General features: G+C 40.0%; 1 protein-coding gene across 7 annotated transcripts in view; it reads right to left on the minus strand.

Annotated features, from left to right (window-relative positions):
- Nucleotides 1-19,982, minus strand: part of LOC141579467 (uncharacterized) — a 198,487-nt gene that overhangs the window by 138,472 nt on the left and 40,033 nt on the right. For 6 of the 7 annotated variants that reach the window (XM_074375746.1, XM_074375684.1, XM_074375673.1 and 3 more), the window contains exon 15: nucleotides 5,165-5,389. The exons of the other annotated variant lie outside the window; for it this stretch is intronic. The gene's annotated coding sequence lies outside the window, so the exon portion shown is untranslated. The remainder of the gene's footprint in view (nucleotides 1-5,164; nucleotides 5,390-19,982) is intronic. 7 annotated transcript variants of the gene reach the window in all.

The following is a 19,982-nucleotide window of genomic DNA, read 5'->3' on the forward strand; positions in this document are numbered from 1 at the left end:
CCCCGCCCCTTTTTAGTATAAAAGGAGACTCAATTCTGACTTGGGGAAGATGGTTCTCCAGGACATCAGTCTGCCATCTTCTGGGTCTGCCAGCTTTGCAAATAAAGTCTCTATTCCTTGCTCCAACACCTCATCTCCCAGTTTATTGGCCTGTCATTTGGTGAGCAGAATGAGTTTGGACTCGGTAACAAAATGACTGCATTGGAGGTAGTATGTCTCCACTCTTTCCTCGTTTCCAATATGTAACATGCACATTATTTATGATCTAGTGCAAATAATTCATCAAAGACAACCACAAAAAGAAACTATACTCACCCAGCTATCAACACTGAAGTCAAAACCTGTCAATTTTATATGCTGATAAAGAACACAACCGAAAAACCTAACATAAGGAGTCGATTCCACGGAAATAAAATTATTTATACTCCTTCAAAACTTTTTCTTTTCTTTTCTATTTTATTTTGTTTTGCTTATTGAAAAGAAAATAAAAGTCAAATCATTTTATTTCACGTATTTTTGTTATAGCTACATATTTTAAATACTACAAAAAGACTTATATTGCAATAAAAAATTGTTCATATATTAGTATAAAGATATATACACAATCAATGGGGATTAGGAAAGGAATGGACATTTACTAAAAATCCACTGCAATCCAGTCTTTTACAAGCATATCGTGGAATATAAGTTCTATTATCCAGGGAGCCTCACCCACATTCTCACTACTGAGTCCCTTAGTAATCAACCACTAAGTCACCAGCATAGAACCATGTGATCAGTATTTTAGGAATAAATGAGGGAATTAGCTCATTCAATTCTAAATCAAAATCCCTAAAATAAATACTGAACTTATTTGCAGATAAAGAAAATTTGTCCCCAAAAACGTAAAGTTTCTTCCTCAAGGTCACAAAGCTAATAACTGGTAAAGGTAAGATTTGAACTAATCTGCCTGATTCTAAAAACTAAGGTGGAAATCCCATTCGACTGGGGAGTGTCCAGCTGCACAGCCTATCACCCTATCTTTGTTCAGAGCTGGCTTAGACAGCCTGAGACAGCACCCCATTCCTGTGGAACTCGAGGGCAAATGATAACAATAAGGATTTTATATCCAGCAGTTTCTTAGGTCTCATGTATAAAAAGTGTCAGCAGGTCAGCAGAAAATCTCTGGGAAACATGAGTGGGTCCAGACCGTTTTGCTGATTAGAAACTCAATCTATCAGGATAGAGTGACCTTCCCATGAGAGGCCCCATGGACATAAACTAAAGGCAGCTGAACAATGGAAACTAGCAAGACCCCGGAACTCAAGCAAGGATCCTGCCATCCCCCACCCAGTTGCCTCTTCATTCGCATGGACATGAAGACAGAAGACCCGGGTTCTTGTCCAAGTTACACTATCATGGATTCTCACCCATAAAACGGTACGACTCTATGCTGTCCTAAGTCCTTTCCAACTCAAATATGATGACACCAATATCTCAGCAAAATATCTATGTCTCCACTTCCCCTCTTCTAATAGGAGACTATTTCTGTGGACACAAAGCAGAAATCCTATTTAAAAAACCATGCAAGAAGCCAGGCGAATTTCTGCTTAAGAGCCTTTGCTCTCACGCTCAGTGAATGAAAACTCAGAAAAAGTGGTCCTTCTCCCTCAGCAAATGGGAGGTAGCCTGATTGTGTGTGTGTGTGTGTGTGTGTGTGTGTGTGTGTGTGTGTGTGTGTGTGTAAATCAAATATAATCATGTCTGGGACGTGTACAGATTATTTTTAATTTCACTGTAATTTCATGGGGATGAGCCAACATTTAAAGTAATTTGAATGTAGTGTTCTGAGACAGACTCAGTCTCTTTTGGTGGAGGAGGTGAAAGGGGAGTGTAAAGGAGGAAAGAGGTAAATGAAGCAAAGAAGTAAGAATACTGCTAGGGAAAGGCAAGACGTTAATTTTTTTCCTCATTGCATCACATACAAATTAGGGACTGGCTTTCCCCCGATGTCTTATCGAGCACTGAGTTGCAGAAGAAGAGGCGACAGCCCATTTCTCGCTGAGATTGTGATTGTACGTGGCATCTTATAGACACAAATCATTTACCCTGAGCAAACACTCTAGCAGCAGGCTGTAATTCTCCTGTTTTGAGAGACAAGAAAACAGGAGTTCAAAGCGGGTAGATAACTTGACAAAAGTCAGAGGACCAGTAAACAAGAGAGGATGAATTCAAACTCAGATCTGAATGCAGAGTCTCATCTTCCCACTCCCAGGGCTGGAAAATCCTTAAAACACACGCTCCCCAGCTCCCCTGCAGTGTTCCTGGCGCCAAGCATTTCCCATGGTAATGGTCTCCAGTTCTCACAGACACAGTGCTCTGTGCAGCCAATGACCTTGATCAGACCTTGATCATCTACCTGCCACGCCCACCAGGCTTCACCATACAGGCAGGAAAGCTGGCTTTCAAGTGCAGACAAAGCCACCCTTGGTCTAACCTGGGCTCTTCTGCAGCTTCTCCAGCCTAAAGGCAGCCATGAAAGTGCTCACAGTTTGTACGTGAGCCACACTACCTCTCTCCATCTGTGTCCCCACCTATTCTACTTAGCTATGAACATTTTGAGAATCTTGGAAACAAATTTTTAAAAACAGAAAAGAAAGGATTCTGGAACAACAACTTAATACTTACAATTTTAAATGACAAGTTACAAAGTAAGTATTGACAAACCGAATCTTCCTTTCTAAATGTCAGTTTTAAGCATTTAAAAATATATTAGCAAAAAGTTCTCACTTACAAAATTAACAAAAACATAAACAATAATCTGGAATAAATTCTAAAATAATGCCCATATTCTAAATGGAGAAACTTCAGGACTGTACTGAGGGTTAAAGTAAGAGGTATGAATGTAGAGACATAAACATATTGCATGGAGAAAAGCAGTTTTGTAAAGATGTAAGTTCTCCTAAGAATAATTCAAAACTTACTAAAAAATCCCATGAAAATTCCAATCTGATTTTTTTTAACTTGAACAAAATATTTTGGAATTCTTCAGGAATAATAAAGTCATAATACTTGACAAGAAAATTTGGGATGGAAGAAAAGAATCAAAAAAAATCAGACTGCCAATTATTAAATAAATTTTTACAATATGTAAGATATGGTGCTGGAGTAAGGAAAGGAGATTGACAGAAGGGAACCATGAGCTCAAAAAGAGACTTTAGTGTATGTAAGTATTTTGTACAGGTGGGATTTCAAATCAAAGAAAAAATTATGAATTCGATAATTGTCCTGGGACAGAGAATCACCTGGAAAGAATAAATTCCATTCCTGTCATAATGACCACAAGATAAATTGCAGATAGTGATGTAAATATTAAAAAGTACTAGTAACAGCAAATACAACACTTTGCTCTTATTAACTCAACTTCTCCTCACTATAACATGTACTATTATTATCTCCATCTTAGAGATTAAAAAAACCTACAGAAGAGATTTATTCCATTATGAGAGTATTTCTAAGAATAATGTCAAAGATAAAACCCATAAGGAAGACATTTACTATCCTAAGTATAGTTTGAGCCACAATAAAAATCCGAAAACTTCCTTAATAAAATGAAAGGAAAGAACTGACAAGAAAAAGCTCTGTGATACATGTTGATGAATTCATGAAGTTAATTTTTATAACATACAAAAAGCTGTCACAAAGCAACAAGAAGCTCCCTCACTTAAATGTGGGCAAAGGAAAAAAGGAATCATTCATTTTAAAAAAGTCAAATGGCTAATGAGTGAAAAATGCTCAAAACTTCACTGGTCATCAAATGCAAACAAAAACAATGAAAAAGCAATTTTGCTTATCATATTGGCAAATATTTTTAAGATATTCTAGCTAGTGTCCATCTGTGGGAGAACAAATCATGAGCAACTTTTTCAGAGGATGACATATCAATGGATTTGTAAGCTCTGAAAAACGTACATACACACTGACTCAACTCCACTTCTAGGAATCATTTCCTTTAGGAAAAAAAAATCAGTCCAAAAAGATGTACCCATCAGGGCATTTACACAGCACTGTATACAAAGGTGGGAAGAAAAACTGAAGTGAAATCATATCCAGCGATAGAGAATTGGTTACATAAGTAATTGTGCATTTTTTCATTCCCCAATGGAGAAGGAATTTCTAGTCACTTGAAAGGAGTCTGTGATGAATGTAAATGTCACATCCAGGGACTAAATTTCCAGAAGCCTTAACTAAAGGAATACACATACTAGATCACAGGAATGTCTGTACAAGAAGGATGCAACTCAAACATTCTTTCTGACAGTGGAAAATGGAGAAAACTTAACTGTCCACCATCAAGACAATGATGCGGTAAATCAAGGCGAGCTGCGGGCGCTGAGGGAGCCGGCGTTTCGCCATGGTCCAGGGCCTTGTCCACAGCACCCTCCCACCAAATGTGTCCGTGGACGAGACGACACCCGCACATCAGGAGACCCCTCCAATCTATCTGAAAGGGCCGGGTGACTCTGGAGTGGGAGGACGTCCATGATATACCCCTGAGTGAATAAAGCGAGCTGCAGAAAAACATATAGTATGGACTCATTTTTAAATAAAGCATATATACACACACCTATACATTGATTTCTCATATGTGTATATATATCTATCTCATAGGCATAAAGGTCATAATATATATATACAAAATTTTCAACAGCTTTTACTCTCAGGAAATAGTGAGAAGGGAGTTAGGGGCCTTCCTGTACCACCACAGTTCTCTTTTCAGTATTTCAGTTAAGTATACTTGGAATTTAAAAGTTTATTTAAGTCCAAAGAAAAATGGACGATGCCTCCATAAGACAGAATGCTACACTGGTCTTTAAAAATCATGCCAAGGAAGAAAGAATATTGTAGAAAACATGTAATAAGCCAAATGGAAAATGGAGGTCTCCGAACAGTAAACAGGGACGGAGTGCTCACTGGTTTTTATGACAGAGATGATACACACTGACGAAAAGAACAGAAAATAAATGTTAAATTGTTAATTATTATCTCTGTGTAGCGGGACCAGGATAGAATCTTTTGCCCCTTTTTCAGACATATTATATTAAATGCACATTATTTTTCATCTGAAAATAGCATTTTTAGATGTGTAGTACCACGCAGTGGAGAATAATACATGAATACTTACAGAAACAAGTAACTAGGAGACACCGCAGCAGCGCAACACAATGTAAAACGGGCAATCCTGATTAACACCGCTCAGTTACATAAGGATCCAGAAAGTGAGAGCACCTGCTGTAACAGGGCGTGGCCCCCTTCTATTTGTCAGTTGTGTCTTCAGGGCTGAGGCAGTTCTGAGCACGGCCAGTGTCAGTTCCCGTGTCTGGATGGATGCTACTGGAGGTGAGGGCACCTGCAAGCAGAAAGGAAGAACAGAAACCATCCTCTGCCTTTTCTGTCTTGTTTCTTTGTTACTTTAAAAGAGAGGCATAAATAAGATAAACTGTGTATCTCCCCTACTGAAATTTCAGTAATGAAACCGTTTTTAAAGGCTTCAGAGCTTATATTCTGTCTATAACTGTCTTTTCAACAAAGCATCATATTTATTAAATGTTAATTGACTCAGTTAATTAACTCCCTGTTGAAACATTCAAGTAAAGAACATGAAAGGCCTTACGTAAAAGAACCACACCTGCAGTGACTAGCTCAGCTGTCTTGACGGCAATGCAGTCAGCCCCCACCATCCCGTGGCCCTGAGCTCCTGATGCTGGTAAGAGAGCACGCTGCCGCCTCAGATGGAGAGATACTGTGAAAGCATTTTTTGAACTCTACAGTACTGACAAAACATAACTGACAAATCCCAGGCTCCTTTGAAGCTGTCATTTTCGGTTTCTATCCAACCACAGTCAATGAGCAGAACCACCCCATTCCCGAGTCATGGGACTCACATGGGAAGAAATTTTGTAGAAATTTCCAGGTACAGTATGTAACCAACTATATGTAGAACTCTGACATAAGAAAAGATGAAATACTCTGATGTTGAAGACACTCAAAATATTCTCCTAAGCCTTAGTAGCTGGAAAGGCTGGGCTTCTCCTCAGCCACTTATTTATTTCACAGCCAGTGAGCATCTCCCACAAACCATGTTAACCTGTGTCTGCTGGGAGCCTCAGGCACACTGTTGCTGTCGATCTTATAAGTCACAGGGCAGACGCGTGTCTCTCATGCCTGCCACCCTCACACAGGCTCGCCTCCTAGCCTCACTGTCTAAACTTGGCCCCATTTTCTCACCTGTTTATTTGGTATCTGTTCTTCTGTAAGCTGCCTGAAATGCTTTTTGGAACAAGTCAGAAGAATGAGTGGGTAGAGAAATGGACATTTGGACAGGTGAGAGGTGGGCAGACAGACAGAGAGACTCCAAGATAAGGGGAACAAAGAAAATTCCCTATGCAGAACCCTCTTCTAGTCAGGGAAGAAAACCGCCACGGAGACGTGTGAAGAGCTAGGTGGCTTAGGGCTGTTTCCTGGATTCCATGAAAAGTCCCACCAAGAGAGAGGGTAGAACTATAAATAATAAAAGAAAAAAGCATGCATGCTTGAAAAATATATCCACAATATGTACTTTCTAAAGAATAGATTCAAATCAGTAGGGCCCAATTACACAATCGTTGGGTATTTACAGAAATGAGAATCCCATCTCCAAACCACAAGGCATCCCTTCGGAGCACTAGAGTCTACACGGGGCTGTTATAAAGCCTTCACCACAAAAGCTATGCTCTCCTGCACTTACGAGGAAAGAGCAGCTGTGCTCGGGCTGCCCACGCGCATCATTTGCACCCTACAGCATCTCTACGGGGGAGGGACGCCTAGCGAGCCCCATCTCTGCAGGACAGAAAACAAGCCTGGGAGAGGCTAAGCCGACCTACCAGTTCTCCATCTCACAGGACTGGTCACTCCAGACCAGGACTCGAACTCGGACCCACGTTTGTAATCACGGTACTACCGTGCTTTGTGTGCATTTTGTGTGTATAATACATTTGTTTCTGGCATGAAAGTATATTTAATAAATGATCGGTTGTCCTGTCTATTTCATTTGCTCACAATCAATCTTTATAGTGTTGAATTGTACTCTTTTTCCGTGGAGAAAGAAACGGAACGAGCGGGTGTTAGAATGAGGAGGGGCTCCATTCTTTATCTCTTAACTCATCTCATCCAAGTCCCCAACCAGGGAGAAGGAGCAAATGTTTTCTTCATCTTTTAAAGAGAGGGCTCCACTGATGGTGACTTAACTCCAAAACCAAGTCTGGGGAAAGGGCACATTCAGCAACCATAGCATTATCACTTGTAGGAAGGCAAAAACAGCTCACGGGAGGGCTCAGGGGGTCACCCTGATTTAATTTCAATCGATAAAACAATAATGCACTCTAAAAATACTAGCATGCAATGGATTGGCTCTTTCTTGACATCTAGCAAGTTTCCACAGCCCACATAAAAAATTATCGTGAACCAGTGAAAGGAAGTGTCTACAGACAAGAAAAATCAATGCCACAGGTAAACTGAAACCCAGGCTGGAGGAAAGGAAGAGAAAGGGCATAGTAAAGAAGTGGGGAAAGGCTGGGGAAAATAAATCATCACACGGACTCTCAAGCATCATCCAACAAGCATATAATCATTCGAGAGAGAGAGTTACTGAGGTCCTATTCTGTGCAAGATTGTAGAGCGGGTGAAGCAAGAGCGCAGCGACCATGGTGGCAGCAAGTGGCGGGGCTCAAATACACTTCTGATCCCGGTACCTGGCACACTTGTCCTCAGTATAAAGGCAAAAAAAAAAAATGTAAAATAACTCTGTAAACTCAAAGCATTGTTAAAAAAAAAAATTAAACAAAACCTAAATACCAGGACAGACAATCCACGCACATTGCTGGATCAGAAGACAGCGCTCTTGGAAAGGCAGTGCTCCCCAGAACGATCCGTATATTCAGCGTGGTCTCGATCACAATCCCTGCGGGCTACTCTGCAGAAACTGACAAGCTGCTGCTACAATTCAAATGGGAATTCGAGGGTCTCAGTAACCAGTACGTACTTGAAAAAGAAGAACAATGTGAGAGGACTTGTAATTCTCAATTTCAAACCTTACAACTGTATGTCTAGGTGAGATTAGAGGCCATTGTGAAGTTATTACTGTGTTTATCCGTATTTTCTAAATTCTCTACAATGAATACAACTGTTACAATAAGAAAAATAAAAAGTAAGGTATCTTTTAAAACATGCACACCGATTCATTCATTGGGAAAAAAATATTTTAACTATAAAGATGTAACCAAATATCTAGTGAAAAAGGACTACTTAAAAACAAGTGTGTATTTACATTTTTCATAAATTGAAAACTGAAAAGCACAAACACATCAAGTTTCTAGGGAGACCGATGCAACATATTAATACTTATTTTCAAAAATTCTAATTGAACAATGAAACCTCAAGAAAGGGAAATTCGCGATTGACAGCCAACTGCAAACACATGGAGAGCAAAGGCCTAGAAATCACAGTTCCTTTAACTCTGATACTAACTCAATAGAAGAGGAAATTCCTCCCTGTGGGGACAGTGGAATCCCATGCATAAGACAGGATACACAGTAGAAACTGCGCTAGAATCGGGGGTGACTTTCTTAGAAGAATTCTAAAGTTAGAACATTGCTGAAAAACTATAAATACACTGACAGACAGATTAAAACACACAGTCATATATATTATATAGAAACATATGAAGTCTGCTCCCTTGTTGCATAGAAATACAAACATATTTGTTCATTTATGGGCACTGAATATTTTATCCCAGGTAGAATATTTCAACTAAAACAAATAATCAATAATACACACCTCTTGTCAAATCTACTTGATAAGGAACTCTGCTATGTAACCATAATGTGTCTAAGATAGATCTAAAATTAGTGAAAAAGATCTTTGTATGGTTTCTTGAACTCTTCTCAAAATTCCAAGCTTAATTTTAAAATAGATCTGAGCAGTATTTCTATATTAACTTTTCCCTCGTGAAATGAACAGCACAGTCTGTTGTCAAAATTCTGTCCTTACAATGATTCAAGAGCACTGTATCCTAAGAAAACTGCTGGACAGCAAGGCACTATCCAGACACTGTGACCAAACAAATGAAACACAAGGAAGACAGTGACCCTATTCTGGAGGGCTTACCGTCTGTGTCAACTCTGGGGATTTTTGATTGGTTTGATTGGGTAGCAAAATAAAATCAATCAAGTACTTTCTTCTTTAAGCATTCTGTAAGTCATGACTCTGTTGTTAGTGTCATGAGAAGGAAAGACTAAAGCAAGACTTCATTAGGTCAATTAGCAACAGCCATCACTGGGGAGTGAGTAATAAAGAAGTTAACTGATAGCAATGCTTCTGCCTACATGAGACCTAAAATAAACCTACACTGATCTCTTTAAGGAAAATGAGGAGATGAGGCCCCGATGAGAAAAACAAAAACTAACAAGAAATCAAAAAGTAAAGACTTTTTCATTAACGATTCCAGGAAGGAGTGGAGCATGGTGGTGAAGAGCACAGATGCTGGGCACAAACATGAGGGTCTGAACTCCCACAGCACTGGGTAGCTTTGACACTGATAAGTCAGTGAAATTTTCTGCATCCCAGTATCCCATCCATAGACTGGGGACAACAACAGCACCCGTCTCCTAGAACGGTCCTAATAATTAACTTATTTTATATATAAATGTTTAAATAAAATACCTCAGATATTAAATATTACCCCAAAAGCACAAGGAAAAAGAAAACAGAGATAAATTGGAGTTCATCAAATTTTAAAACTTTGCTTCAAAGGACACCATCCAGAAAGTGAAAAAACAACACACAGCAGAAATTTTTTCAAATCATTTATCTGATAAGGAATTTTTATCTACCAAAAGAAAAAAAAAAAAATAAAAAGAACCTCCTACAAATCAACAATAAAAAGGCAACTCAATTAAAAAATGAATAGAGGATCTGAAAAACATTTATAAAGGAAAATATACAAATGACCTATAAGCACATCGAAACGATGTTCAATATCATTAGCTGTAAGGGAAATCAAGTAAAAACCACTAGGAGAAACCGCTTCACACTCACTACAATAGGTTATAATCAAAAAAAGAGTAATAAGCACTAATGAGGACACAGAAGATGCAGAGGTCGCAGCCGTTGCTGGTGAGGATGTAACACAGACTGGCCACTTTGGAAAAACGCCTGGCAGGCCCTTAGAGAGTTGAACATTTGGATTCTGAATAACCAGGCAATTTTGCTTCCTGGGCACACACGTAAGAGAACTGAAAACAAATGTTCACATAAAAACTCCTACAGGAATATTCACGGTGCCATTACTCATCACAGCCAAAAAGCAGAAACAACACAAATGCCTATCACATGATGAATGGGTAAACAGAGGGCCCCAGCCATACAGAGGAATATTATTCAGCAATAGCAAAGCATAGAGTACTGACCCAGGCCACAACGTGGACATATATTGAAAAAGTTACTCAGGGTGAAAGAAGTCAGTCACAATAGATGCTTCCACTTACATGAAGTAACTAGATTTACATGAAATTTCCAGCAGAGGCAAACCCACAGAGAGAGAAAAGAGGCTCCCTGGGGCTGTGGGAGGTAGGGGAAGATGGGGATGTCTGCTTATGCATAAGGAGCTTCCTGTTGGGGGGATGAAAACGTTCTAAGATTGAATGGGATGCACAATTCTGGGCATAGAGTAAAAACCACTGTACATTTTAATGGGTGAATTGTTATTAAAACTGTTAAGAACGAGAGCACCTCGGGCCAGTACCTTCCCATAGTAAATGCAAATTGCTAAATTTTATTACAGGAAGAAGAAACTGCCCTCAGCATGAAAGCAGGAGTTCAGCAAATGTGAGTTAACCGAAATTGGACAAGAGCATTTCACTTGAAACAGTTGCTGAGTGTACACAAAATATTAAGACATGACAAGGAAAATCAGTTTGACATCACGAAGAAGCATTCTGCTTCAAATGCAGATCAAGGATTCGGCAAGCCCAGCTGCTAGAAATGACCAGAGAAGAAACCTGGCTCTTTAAACAAGCACCAGAGCCAACAAGGAAATAGTGGTGAGGAAAGCAGGCGGCCGAAAATCTGGAACAGTTTGTTACAAATAATTTCTCCACTGAAAATTCAAAAATAAAATAAAAGTGATGTAATACTGTGTTGACCTCACGTGAATGGGCTTCCTCCGGTTCTCGACAGTTTTGTAACCCCGAATGAGAGACTCAGGAGAATCAGAATGGCTCCTGGGAGTCCCCAAATGACTGCCCACCAGCACGCTGACCACCATCACATCTGCCAGGGTGGAATTGCAGAGAAGAGACCAACTCCTGAAAGGCACAGGAAATATTGACAAGGGAAAAAAAGGCTGATGTCATTCTTGGGACAGAGGCCCTGAGAGCAGAGGCCAGAAGGCTGCAGGTGAACTGGAGTGGCCCTGGGGCAGGAAGGGACCACGGGGGAGCAGATCTCAATTCTCTTCTCTCTCTCCCTCGGGTAGGAGAGATAAAGTCTGCATCCTTCTCACCTGGAACTGTGGGTTCTGGCTGGCCGAAGTCTTACCGACATGGAATGAATGACTCAAGACTGTGGAAAAAGGAAAGAAAGCGAGAGGGAGTAGGGAGCCAACTCCAAGAGCCTCTCAAATGCTCCCATATTTATTGTGTATAATCAAAGAAAATAGTCTTTAACAGTTGTGTGATAGTAAACAGGAACTTGGGGAAAGACAGGATGAGACAGAGATTGTAGAATCGACAATGAGTAAAAAGGCTTAGTTTACCTTTAGGGGAGTCATGGGGAGAGGGGAACAAGATAAATTCTTTAGATATTCATTACAAAGCAGACCACCAGTCCAGCCAGGTCCGTGTTTTGGGGATAATAGACTATCTAACAGCACGCACGCCCAGCATTTATAGCTGAGGGCCTGGGTCATTGCTGTGCAATGAACAGAGTGCTATCTAAAACCTCAAATATGCAAGCAAGGCATTGTCTCTGCTTTTTATGGCAAGGAGACAGGAGTGAGGATGCACAGGTGCTTGCTTGAAAGCAGTTACTAAGCACAATTTTTCTTCTTAAGGTTGACATGCGTCTGGTGTCTGTTAAATTTGTTAACCCAATCATGGGCTATCACATGGAACCATTATGGAGAACACCCTAGGATGACAAATCCTGGCTCTGGGTCTTTTCCTGCCAGCTTCGGCCATTCCAGCAGGGTCTAGACACATCCCTGAATAACGATCCCACAGAACCATCCAGACTCTTAACTCCTGGTGCTTGGAACTTAATTTTAGCTCTACACAACTTAACAGAGAAAAGTTTCAGAAATAATAGATATTATATTCTTTTTATATCTCATCATAGAACTGATTTTTCTGATTGCTCTAAGCTGCTTCTACTTGGTAAATCACCTAATTCTGCAGGTGAATTCAGTACTTTCCATTGCGCATAACTAGACAGTCTGGGCCCTCTGACTTCTATTGGTCAAATAAATACCTATGCACCTAATTGTTTTCATTGTTCATCAAATTCAGCCTGGAGGTGAGGGAGTGTCACACTGTTCCTCAGCCCACCCTCTACTCTATACACTTCAGCAACTCAGGCCTCCTGAATACAAAACGTAGCATCTGTTTCCCTTGATCTACACTTTCCACAAACGCAACAGGAAACATCAGCCTAGAGAATGAATTCAACACAAATGTTAAAACAAAAATCTACAAACCTGAAGCAACTCCATCTCCGAATCATGATACACAATGACATGAAAGTAAGGGTGTCAGGTACAAAGCACGCGTGAGCCTGACCACCTCATTTCTATTCTTCAAAGGAAGGAAGGTTTTCATGTTTTTTATTATCATTCTTTTTCATTGTTTCTGATTAAGCCAAAAATAGTTTATGAAATAATTAAGCACTGCAATAACAGATTTTCGCTGTATCAATTACAGAAGGCATTCAGAGGGGATGGGAAAACCCACCTATGTAAAAAATGCAAAATTTCTTCCCCTGTTAAGAACACGTATACAAAATGCAACAGAGAATTCAAATTCATGTGGAGAGGAGAAAAAGCCACAGAATCAAAGTCATTACTATGAGTCAATTCAAAATTCACTGGACAAACATGCTCAATGCATTCAAAGAATTTTAAAGGCACACTGCAAACCATTCACTTAATGATCTACAGGCTAGAGGAAGCATTTTCCTCTTTAACAGACAACAGAAATCAATAGGTTGCCCCACCAAATGAGGACCAAACAACAATCAGGTTTTTAAAAGTTCTGATAAATCAGCATGTTCTAAACATCAAAATCCAGAAATTTTAAACATTCATTCACACCACAATGAAACAAGCACTTAAAAAAAAAAACAATAACCCGAAGAAACTAAGCACAATTTTCATGTACCTGGATCAAAGGGAACTTCTTGTAACGCTGGAAGAAATAACAGGCTATAGCCTTTTACTTAAAAAATAATACTACATTTAAAGATAACTGCTAAAACACAGTTCATCTTTCATGTTGCCTTGAAAAATCCGAGGCACTCGTATCTGATCAGAAAGGCAATTCTGAGTAATAGTATGTTACAATTCAGTGCCAGTTTGCTTTAGTAGAAAAAAGAAAAGCTACTGTTTCTCATCCTGCACAAAGAGTAAAGAACCTTCCTGCCTCTATCTCCTCCTATTTTCTAAGCTCATTCTCCCCAACCCTTCTGAAACATGTATGAGAACCTTTTATTCCCACCAATATGCCAAATGACAAAAGAGTATCAATTTATTTGTATAAATACATGCCTACAACTTGAACTGGAAGAGAAAGGTATCAGAAGGCTATATGGAATTTATTTCTACCTTCCTGAAATCACACACACACACACACACACGTTCACAGAGACACAGACATGTACACACTGAATTACTGGGCAATTCACAAGCTGAGGACTTCCTATTTATAGAAGATAACTTTGTAGTTAGTTTAAAATACAAAACTGTCAGCTTTTGAAAGCCTTCATCATCTGCTAAATCATCCAAATATCAACGAGACCCAATTAGAATTCTCTGTAGAATATAATTTCCCATGATGGCAAAACAGACCATAAGTAGTGGATCCAAGACTCGTGTTTATCACTACCTATGATCGTTTTTAAACACGTAAACAGTCTCAGAAAGTATGTCCCAACAACATTTATTCTTATTGAAATAGCATATGTATTAAATTGTCTATACAGAAAATAGGTCCCATGATGGTGTTTAAGAGCTATTTTGTGTATTGAAATATTTATTTTTAAGTTCAGACAAGGAGGGTCTGTATTACTCAGTTGTAGAACACCTGCTTAGCATGCACAATGTGTTGGCTTCAGTCCCCAGTACCTTCATAAAAATAAATAAAAATAAGTGCTTATTTAAAAATAAGAATAAATTTATAAAAAGAGTAAATGCAGACTAAAAACCACTGCAATCTAGGAGCCATAATTTTAATAAAATCAAGAGTTTCTATCAATTATTCACTATATGACAATCACAGAGAAAACCACAAATCGCCCCTGACAACCATCAAGTGTGATTCTCAGCAACCCTACTAAGTAGACACGGAAGAGAAACCCAGCATTGCGGATGAAGAAACGGAGCTTGGAAGAGCCAGGGACGCTGACCGTCCTGCTCCCCGTGACACCACGTCATCCTAGGATGAGCGCTTACAGAGCTGCACTGAGGGGACACCCAGCTGTACGGAAACTTGGTGCACTGGGGAGTCCCAGGAAACACTCAAAACTGTTCAGTGAAGACCCAGCTCAAATATATTACTTTGTGCCACATCCTTTAAACAGGGAACATGACTGAGACCTTTTTGATGCCTCCGTGTCCTTTCTGCCATTATCAATTATTTGCCCTCTCAGCATGCTCAGTCATGAATTGGACCCCATATGAAGTGCACTCAGATGGCAGAGCTTTTAAAGCTGTTTTATGAAGTTTGTAAGACTCTGTCTATGCCTCACACAGGCGGTCATCCATCACTTCTCACCGGCGTGGATGTACCACATGAAATCACACCTTTCTGCTTTTTAAAATCCCTCCATGTAATCCAGACTTTTCAACAGCAAAGAAGCAGCTCAACCAGAAACAGTGGATAGCTTTTCACCAAATGGACTCGAACAGCCCATCGGACTACCTGGAAGCCCTTTTTTTCTATTAAACCCACTTCCAAGGACTTCATCATTTTCTGATTAGTGGATTTGGCCTCTGACTGGCCTACTCTGAGAGCTCCCAGCCTCACATCCGGGGGTGGGAGAGGACCCTGCTGTTCGGGGAAATCAGTGCGGAAGGCGGAAATTTTCCACACAGGTCCGCACGGGTAGAAGTGCCACAATGTGCTCAGAATATATACCGTCAGCAACCCTGGGCTCCCATGGACTGATGTCACATTAACCAAACTCATGAGAGACTGATGCAAGAAAACAAGAAATTGAATATATTAATGTAACAGGAGATGTGAAACTACGAACCAGACTGAAATATCAGAGTTCAACTATGAGTACAGATTCTCCTCAACGGCCCAATCACGGGCAGGCAGTCACATGGCAACCATGGACAGAAGCAGAGCAGGAAGGGTTTCTAGATTAACTCAATGGACTAAATTTCTGTTATACGAACAGATCTGCTGCCCAGAAGACATTTAACGCCAATCACGGTGCACTATCCATGGACAGTGGCTGAGACACGTCTGTGAGCACCTATGTAACTCTCCTTCCCCTGTCCTTTCTGGGCTACGTGATGCACAGAGGTACAGAGATCCAGGGATGCAGATACCTCTAAACACCCAAAGCCCATCCCTGGGAGCCTGGAAACCAGACAGCCAGGGTTTAAATACCAGCTCTGCCACTTACTAGCTCTGTGACCTTGGCCAACTTACTTACTATCTCCGTGCCTCAATTTCCACATTGTAAACCTGGGATAACAATGAAAACTCCCTTACTCACTTGTTGTGAAGATTGAAGGATTCATTTCTGTAAAACGCTCAGAAAAGAATGTAGCACATGTTTGGTGCTCAACAAATGTGAATTTAGTAAGAAAGTGATTTACAAGTCTCCCTACTAATCATCTTCTGTGTTTCATGGCTAGTCTGAGTCCCAAAGGAAATCCTTATTTCCCCTCTTATAAACTCTTGGGGAGCACCATTCTCTTGCATCCCACCACCTGTTTAAACTGAGAGAAGGGATGCCTCCTCCACACTCCTCTGACCCATGGAGAGTGCTTCCCCCTTCACACTCCTGACCCCTGGCCAACGGCTAGCACTGTTCACAATAACAGATTGAGGTGTGAGTCCGGAGAGACAAGCAGTGCATATGAAACCTTTCCTTTCCCTCCAGTGTTGGCCACCCTTGGGAAGCACCCGGGATGCTCAGCTCTATGGCAGGGCATCCCTGTGCAGGATGGGGCAGATCATCTTAAGGGAAGGCTCGCTGTGGCCCAGAGCTAACTGGGACTGCGTGAGTCTCTAATTCTGGGACACAGTATCATGACACGCATTTTCCCACAGCCCTGAATTTCATGGAGAACGTGGCTTCATCAGTAATAAAGGAGACATTTAACTCCTGTCTGTTCTTCTGTGTCATCTCTCAGTTGGCTGCTGGAGAAAACATGTGTATAAGTATTGGGTCCACTTAAGCCCCAATATATATGAAGTACCAAAAAATTCTGTGGCTTAACGTTGGTTCAGGGCGACTGTGTAACTGTCCTGACTTTGCTGATGCTAAATTATGGGTATAGGAACTATGGAACCTCCTCAAATATCTTTCATCATAAAACCAGCTTTTCTTAATTTCCTATTTCTTAGTAATTGCCAAAGACTGTAAAATGATGGCTTCATACAAAACAGGAGCTAAACTTTATGAGCCGTTTGACATTCCCACTGTGCTAAACAATTTACATAATTTCTAATTCTCACAATTCTGCAAAGCATATATGAGCATCCCCATCTCACAGACGAGGGAGAAACTCAGAACAAACTGACTCAGGCTCACGTGGCTCAGTGGCAGCGCGTGCATGCAAACCCAAGTCAAATAACTACACCCGTTCTTCTATGTAAAAAATCACCTCCCACCAAATGACACACAGCGGCTGGGTCAATACTCAGGGAACTCAGTACACTTTTCAGCTTTAAGGTGCTCAAGAGGCCGCTTCTAGCTGCTTTATAAAATCCCGGCTCACTGGTTGCTAACACTGGAATAAAAGACCGATTTTGCCATTGTTTGCACAGCAAGTCTGAAATGTTCACAGCGAGATGACAGAATAAAACAAAGATATAAGCAGAATAATTTTTCCAGGTAGACAGACATAAAGGACATTGTGCTATTCTGAAGCACTAAGCAAAGGAATCAAAGCAAAAAAATATTTGTTAAGCCTTTTACAAACAGGAAAATTAAGACTGTATGAAGGTGCAACAGCGCCTCCTATTGCTAAAAAGACCTTCCAGGTTGCCGGGAAAGATGCAACACAAATATTGCCTGTTGAATCAGAAACAAGAATCAGATAACTAAAAGCTTCTGTAGCACATACTGCAGTTTGCTTCGGGGAAGGTAGGGGTATTCAGTATTTAATCTGACATTGCTAATACTCTTGAATATAAACAAAAGACACAGGCTCATGGAAACTCATCCTTGAAGAGGAAAGAATCCAGTCCAGCCACTTCATTTTACAGAAGGGGAGACTGAGATCTGGGATCTGTCCTTCCGGCAATCAGCAGCAAAGCTCTCTCTCCTAGGCCTCATGTCATGCACTGTAGCAAAAACAAACAGATCTGTACTAGACCTCAATTCATAAAAGTCACGTCTGTATTTTTCCAACAGTAGGTAATCTAAGTATCTTGCAAAATACTTCTCAAAGAGCCAGGAAATCATACAGGTGTATTGAAATACAAAAACATTTATTTGCACATTAAAACAGCATGAGCTTTATTCTATTAAAAAAATGACATGTCAAATCAATGTTTTGATATTTTAAAACCTATTAAGCATGCAGAAAAATAAATCAAAATTTCTTTAATCACAAAAGAAAGAAGCTTATTCCCTTAAAATGATCAATGTGGATTTTTCTACACTTAATAGTTCTGGTCAGATTTCTACGAATTTAAATGTCTGAGTGGATGGTTACACGGCAACATGAATTCTGAGTTGTAACAACACACATTCTGTGTAAATAATCTTCAAGGCCGTCTGCTTAAGGTGATTTAACTAGTCCCTGTCTCACTAGAATGATACAGATTTCATTAAACCTTCATACTGCACACACACACAAAACCCTGAATCCTTGTTACTTTAAGCCATATTCATATATTCATATATATGCATATTGAATATGCATCAGAAACAAGCCACCCTCTTTAGTATTCAGAGTTCATCCTTCTAAACTATCTGTCCTTGTGACAGCATATTTTTACTGAGCAGCTCTTGGGTGCTTCGTATACAAGGCGTCTACATCTCACAGTCAAACAAGGTAAACGGCATCACTCAAATTTCACAAATGAGGGAATGTACTTAAGCCATGAAAACAACTTACATATTCATCATCAGGAAAGAAAAGAGTAAAGATTTTACTTACAATATTCACTGACAAAACTTTCCTCCATACTAAGACTACATAGAACCAATTCAGTCTTTGTAAATTTTTCTGTCAATAAGCACCGCTAGAGAAAAACAAGCAACATCATTAGCAATGGTTGGACTTTCAAAGCCCACTCCTATTTTGCACTATAATCATTTGTAATGTTTTGTTTTTAGTGTTTACAGAGCACTAAAATAAAAAAATATAAACTTTTTAAGTCATTGCCTGAGAATGCAACATTTGTGAAAATGTACAATTTCAATTTATGCCACTCTGTCTCACATTCTCACTGGTGTGTCTCCTTTGAAGGCTTCATCAAACTGAGACCGCTAAAATCGTTCATTTATGGACTCACAGGAGTTCGGGAAACCACTCAACACGGGGCTGATCAGAGGAGCCATTGAGAAAGCATCCTGTGCAGCCTGGGTTCCAGCCCTGAGTCTGCCAGCGCCAGCTGTGTGAGATTTTGGACAAGCTGCCCCATCTCTCAATCCCTCAGCTGCAAAAAAGGAGACACTGATACCTACCCTTAAACACCTGCTATGAGGTAAAACATGAGGAAAGCATTTTAGCCTTAGGGAGGTGTCCACTCAGAGCAAGTTTGGTCATTATGATGATGAGGATTACTTTTAATAAGTTAAGGCAGACAAAAAATTAGAAATCACCATAAAGGAGAAACATTTTACGTCAATTAGCATTTCCTTTTGAATGGATTGCAGATAGTTTTATAGAACTTTTTAATAAACCAAATTTTGTCCACTAATTATAGATTTACAGGTTCATGGACATGTCTCCAGAAAAAGAATTAGAGGCCTCTAATCTCTGAATACTAAGAAAGAAAAGTTTAAAAAAAATCACGGGGGAGATTATACCTCACTTGAGAGAGTATGTGCTCAGCATGCATGAGACCCTCAGTTCAAACACCAGTAACTCCATTTAAAGATTTTTTTTCAAGAAATGGAGAATTAAATCAAAAAGTTGGAGGAATACAGAATTTTTTTAGAGACTCAAGTCAGATTAAAGATGGGGGAAAAATATCCATTTCTCATATGAAATCTTGAGAACTATGTAAACCGGATCTGAGTTGTCTAATCTTTTAACATTATTCATGAATTCATATTACCAAGTCTTAAAACTGCCTGATAAACCACAATGGTGATACTGATCATAACAGCTGCCAACACGGATCGAGCTCCGGCTAGGACTGCTCTGTTCGGCCATCTCTTCCCCTGAGGCCACACCAGGCTCAGAGCACTAAATTTTGTCATTCATGAGCATCTCGTTTAAGTCCTCCCTTTGTGCTCCTCAGTCTCCCCTCACCAGCCCCTCTGAGGGAAGCACTGTT

Source organism: Camelus bactrianus, chromosome 2 (assembly GCF_048773025.1).
Source record: "Camelus bactrianus isolate YW-2024 breed Bactrian camel chromosome 2, ASM4877302v1, whole genome shotgun sequence".
Taxonomy (NCBI): Eukaryota; Metazoa; Chordata; class Mammalia; order Artiodactyla; family Camelidae; genus Camelus; species Camelus bactrianus.